This window comes from Crocodylus porosus, unplaced genomic scaffold (assembly GCF_001723895.1).
Source record: "Crocodylus porosus isolate Cpor-Errol unplaced genomic scaffold, CroPor_comp1, whole genome shotgun sequence".
NCBI lineage: Eukaryota > Metazoa > Chordata > Crocodylia > Crocodylidae > Crocodylus > Crocodylus porosus.
Window position 1 is genome coordinate 16991252 of NW_017728921.1, and position 6000 is coordinate 16997251.

Below are 6000 nucleotides of genomic sequence, written 5' to 3' on the forward strand. Positions count from 1 at the left end.
ATGACACTGAGCTCAAACGATGAAGCAAGATTAAAGAATAAATGTTTTCGCTCGATCTGAGCCTTCAAGAACATAGCCTGACATACCAACTTAGACTTAAGATGCATCTCCTCAGCTCCTAGGCCCAATTCAGCATCTTCTCTGCAACCATCATGATATTTTCCTACATGTAACATGAAGATAAAGGGGTGTAAGCAACTGCCACTACATGCCTACATATAATCATGTGATATCCCTTTGCCCACAGTGATTCCCCCAGCAGCAAAAGCCCTTGGACTTGGCAAGATACCCAAGGAGTCTTTCCTTTTCCAAGGAAGAGATGGCTGGGGTGAGCTGCTGGAGACTCTTGGGTTTGATTCCCCTCTCACTCATTATCATCCCAATCTGGGAACAACTCCACAGCCCAGGGAATCCCATCAACACATGCAAGATCAGAATTGCACCTGAAGGATGTGCATGGTTGGGGAGGAGGCAGCAGCAGGCTTCCTCTGACATCAGACCTGTGCGTATCCCCACAGCAAGAGCAGTTCCTGTAGGACACTCATCTTTACAAATAAGAGCGCAAACAGAAAAGAGAACCTAAAACATGCACAGCTTGAATGTCAATTGGCAGGCATCTTCGCTTTCTCCCAAACCACCTCTGCTTCCTAGTGACGTGTGTTAGGAATGACTTGACTCTCTCCTCCCAGGAAATATTTTACTTCTCTTCAGACTCCAGTAACAAAGGTTTAGTGTGCTGCTCCTGCACTCTCAGACTCTCTAAATACAATGCTGGCAAAGGTTTGAGGTACAAGGCAAAACCCAGAAATGTTGTAAGAAGAGAGAAGATGGTAGAAGGAGGTGAAGGGGTCAGAACTTTTCAGACCTGGTTCTAGGTACACTGGTGTATCTACAAGGCAATTTCAGCTCCCCCAGTAAATAGAAGTCTTTTATGTTCCTGATATTGCTGACAAAGCCATAGAAAGCAAACATGTAGATTAGATCCTATGGAAAGAAGAAATGTTGAGAACAAGAAAAAGGTTACCAGACTGGAGACAGGTTGGGTAAACTGAGACCAGGTGCATGAAATGCAAGCCTAAAATGGTCAAGAATCTGGTGTTACAGCTGAAGCTCAACAGACAAAAGGTACTTCATACCTGGACTCATGCTCGCCCTGCGAGGAAGCCAGCTCCTAGTACTGTCCAGCCACAAGATAGAGCCACACAAATCTTGTGCTCTTGTTTTATAATCTCTGGGTTCCCTCCCTAATGGAGTAATCACCCCAGATGAGCTCACCTGGATGGGCTAAAGACAAACAAGTGATGAAAGCTAATCTGCAAAAGGAAGGATTTTTAATTTTTTTTTTCCTGCTATCTGCCAGGTCAGTAGATAGTCTGCCCTATAGCCTATTGTGAGTTAGACTTAATCCCATCCCTGGGAACCTGCCAACTCCTCTCCAAAAAGAGCTGGTGTCTCTTGAGTTCAAATGCTCTGTGGCAGTATCACAGGCTCTCTCTACTTTATAGTTTGATAATTATCCTTTGACCCAAGTCCATCTCTTATTCCTAATGTTAAGTCCTGCTATGAATTTTTAAACCTTGCAGTACTTGATAATAAGCCTTTCTACCATCATGAAACTAACTGGCAGTCACCTCATGGAAGGTACTTTTCCAGTGCAGCTTTGCTGCCACATCTAACCACAGCCAGGCAAAAAGGCCTGTGTAGCATGTGAAGTCCCTCTGGGCTTCCTCCAGCCCCACAAAACCTCAGAGGAGAAACAGAGTGATCAGACCCTAGTGCAGGAAACTTTACACACCTGCATCTGTCCCATTGTCTTTGAAGGAAACTACCCACAAGCTCTGGTATTTCTTCAAATAGTGGACTTAGAGAAGGAACCTGGCATGTGGGAACTACAGGCTATAGATATAGTCAATAACTGAAGAACCACAATGACTGGTGCAGGTTGCAGAACTATCATGAACCTAAGTTATACGTAATATGGGCTTAGGCTTGTCTAGATTGAAGTGCTCCACACAGAATCAATAAGCAGCTGCCTGGGAAAGTAGAGTCAAAACCTGCTAGTTGAGGCCACCTGTATCAAGCTAGGACAGATGTGGCTAAAAGCTTTTGTGAATAGTAGTTAGAGGTAATAGCTCCAGTAACTTGATGTTTTTAGCTTTTAATATGAGGACTTGAATTGTGTATGGCCAGCTGGAATCCTACTGAGACAATAGTGTGTCTTCACTAACTGAGTATAAGGTGGAAATGTATAACTACCTATATGACCACCTGTTTTGGGTGGAGGAAAATTTTATATGGTATGCCTCCATGGGCACAGCTTGGGAGCAAGTTTCTTAAGTATAAACCCAAGGAACACACAGATAGATTTCCAACTTGGAAGCTTTTGGCATGATTATCTAAATATGACATCTTAGAGAAGGGACCTAGGGAAGAAAAAGAAAGACCACTGGCAGTCACAGTAATGGCTACTGATTGAGATGCCCTGGCCATGTGTCACAGGCATGTTATAAAACACTTGGATCAATGCTGACATTAGAATAAAAATCAGTCTCTATGGATGATATCCCTATACATTTGTCCCCAAGGGAGCAGCAGTTGTTGGTCCTAGAGGATGTGCTGTGAGTTACTGAACAATCAGGATTCAAAATTAACCTGACAAGGGCTCAGTGATGCCAGCTCTTGGCATCCCACTTAGGAGTAAAACTGGGACGCAGAAGGCACTGACCCCACTTACAAAGAGTGGAGCCAATAGAAAGCTTGCTGCTACCAACCCTGAGGTTATTCATTCCTTACTGAGTTTTCAGTGTGGCTTATGGGTAGCAGATTCTACCTGCAAGCAAACTGCTTCCTGGGTGCTGTCCCAATGCCTCACCCCTGATCCTTGTGACCACATTTGTCCTCAAGTGGTTCCTTGTAGTTTAGATTATTGACCTAAGAATCAGGCTGATGCAACTCTGCTCCACAGGGCAGTTTCCTCATATCTCAGCACCCTCACTTGTATGCCCTCCTAACTTCCTGATATACAGTCCACTAGGCAGACAGACACAGAGCTAGAGATTTCACTGTGGGGAGTCCTGGTAGATCCTTAAGCCAAGAGAGAAACACAAAGAGATGTTCTGGATTGGAAGAGCTGAAAAGTCAGGGAGGTGAGAGGGGGTAGGGGAAGAAACCAAGCCAGATGCTTTGCTGGCAGGGAGGGGGAATATTAGCCTTCCCAGAACCAGAATGTGAACAAGGGCACCCTGGGAGTAGGCTGGCAGCCTAGGGCAGAATGGGGCTGAATGCTGCAGGGGCGAAGAGGTTTTGATGTGGTCACTTCTTCAGTTAACATGCTGCCAGGAATATTTGGGAAGGGAGGGGAGGAAATGCAGTCCTCAGTATCTGCCCCTGCTGCAGAGCACTCAGCACTGAGGTGCTCTTGGCAGCTATTAGCACCTCACCCACCTGCCCGAACCTCCTTTCCTTGCTCTACAAGAAACTTACTCTCTTCTCACCTCTTTTCTCATCTGTCCCCCTAATCTAGACAGGGGGCAACATCGCTCACCTCCCCCTGTCCCCTCCATCCTTCTAGTAACCACACAGACTTGAACGATTGAGCTCTGTTCAGTCAATAACATTTGGAGCTGATTTGGTGTGAGACGTGACATTTCAAATAATAAAATACAGTAATAATAATGCCCCTACTCTCAGTGATGGCTCTCAGTTCCCTGCCTGCCTGCTGGCTTTTCCTCCTGGTACCACATATTGTACCCACTTCCTGCCAATACTTGACTTCTCACCCTTACCAGGTCCCTCTCCTCCAACTGGTTCCTGAGCCCAGAGGCAGGAACTAGCAGAAGTAGCAGCTGGTCACACAGGAACACAAAATGATGGAAAAGAAAGGTATGGAACAGGGAATCAGGGGCTTGGAAACCAGGTAGTTTAGTTTCCTATGAGTGAAAGGGGAGTGCTTTTTACTGAAGAGTCTTTAGCAGACCAAGAATTTCTCTCTTCTTTCAAAGCCCTGACCCACCACTATTCATCTAGCAATAAACTCCCTCCTGGAGTTCTTGACATTTGTTCATGGCAGTGAAGTCACCAAAGTGACCTTCCTTCCCACAGCCTCCCTCATTCCCCACAATACATACAGGACCAAAGTCTAGGGTTACTATATTTCCAGTTCCAAAAAAGGGGACACCCGTCACACAAGGGATGGTGGGGCAGTGATATGCCACTGCCCTGCCCCTGCCCATTCTGTTGCCCATCATTCCCAGCCCCCAGACCGTTGGTCCTGCCAGTGCACCTCACTCCCAACCCATAGTACCCTGCCCTCCTGGGACATGCTGGCGCCCCTCATGCCCAGCCTGCAGCCCCCTGGTGCTGCCAGTGCCCCGCACTCCTGACCCACAGTCCCCTGCCCCTCCTGGTGCCCCTCACTCCCAAGCCACAGCCCCCCCAGCCCTGCCGGTGCCCCTCACTCCTGACCCACGTTCCCCTGCTCCCTCCAGCCCTGCAGCATCTCCCAGGAACCCCACCCCTGTGAGCAAGGGCACCGGCCCCAGTGCCATCAGCTGGGCCACAGAACTCCCTGCTGTCCCTAAAGGTGCCCCACCCTGCCCTTCCCCTACTGGAGGCCCAGGCGCCTCCTGGCTGGCTCCCCTCCCCTGCTGCAGCCCCAGTACTGAGAAACCTTCTCCCAGTACCAGCAGGAACCTACCCCAACATCCATCCCCTCCACACATTCCTGCCACATACACACACCCCCTAGACAGTCCCCAAGCCCTGGGCCTCCAACCATGCCCCCCCCACAGACTTACATTTATGTAGCTGCCAGAGGTGCTCCCACCCCTCTGTCTGGCTGCATGCCAGCTACATGCATATGTGCTCTGCCTCCAGTCACACAGCCCCAAGCACCTCCTTGCTAGGCCAAGCTGGGAAAAACTTTGAAGCTGAGCTGACCAATATCCTGGACATTTGATCATATTTAAAAAAAAAATGCTTGGACAGAGATGGGAGGACCCAAAAAAGAGGACATGCTTGGGAAAACTCAGACATATGGTAACCCTACCAAAGTCAAACTGGTCCAACACAAACACTTGGCACTTCCAAAGTAGTTTCAATCCATATCTATTAATTAATGAAGACTCTCAAACCACACTGCATGGTAGGCAAGCAGCACCACTAATAGACAGACAGGCAAACTGAGTTACAAAGCAGTAGTATGGCTTGTTCTTGGTCATGCAGTGAGCCAGCGGTAAAGCTGAGAAAGAACACAGGACACCTGACTCTTAGGCTCCCCCACTGCCACTCTTTCCACATGGCTAATAACTGCAGTCTCCCTAAACTACATTCCCTTTCTAAATCCTTATCTACATGATTATGAAGCAAGGACACTTTAATGAAATGTTATTACACCAGCAAGGAAAAGGGTTTGAGTAAGGAAAGGCACAAGAGTTTCATGCGGTGTTCAAGACAGGATAAAATCTCACAGAAAGCTGGATTAAGGAAATAAACCCATGTGGTTACTTACCCTTATGAAAGGTGGAACATCAGCTGGGAAGTGTTCAGTTCACCCACACCCTGTGAGGACCTGCAGCCACTTCAGTCTTGCCTCAAGTGCTCTCAAGGAGATTTCTGAAGAAAGGTCTTTCAGGCACACAGTGCTGCCAGTTAAACTTTATAAATGGGAGTGGTCAGACAGGAACTCCAGTGCATGATGCAATGAGCTTGCAGGTCTTAGCACCAAAGCTGCTGATGGAAAATTGCTTTCCACTCATTTTCTTTTCCTTGTTCCTTTTCTCTCTCCCCTCCCCCCTCAGCTAATTGTCTGATTACAGGGGAAAGCTGAGAACAAATTGGTCAGGTTTTTTCTGGCTGCGTTTTCTCATGATAGGGACAGAGGTATATAGCACAGCAAAAGGACAAAGAACTCTCTCAGATTGAGATGGCCCCTTGGAAAGGGGTTGCTCCAGGGCAGAAATCCCCAATTGGTAGAGGTGTTTGCTTGCATAATGGACTGTG

At 47.6% G+C, this 6000-nt stretch overlaps 1 protein-coding gene across 2 annotated transcripts in view; it reads right to left on the reverse strand.

Moving 5' to 3' along the window:
- Positions 1 to 6000, reverse strand: part of GGT1 (gamma-glutamyltransferase 1) — a 60778-nt gene that overhangs the window by 35392 nt on the left and 19386 nt on the right. The window contains exon 1 of one of the 2 annotated variants that reach the window (XM_019539145.1): positions 5510 to 5642. The exons of the other annotated variant lie outside the window; for it this stretch is intronic. The gene's annotated coding sequence lies outside the window, so the exon portion shown is untranslated. Of the gene's footprint in view, positions 1 to 5509; positions 5643 to 6000 lie in introns of those variants that run through there. 2 annotated transcript variants of the gene reach the window in all.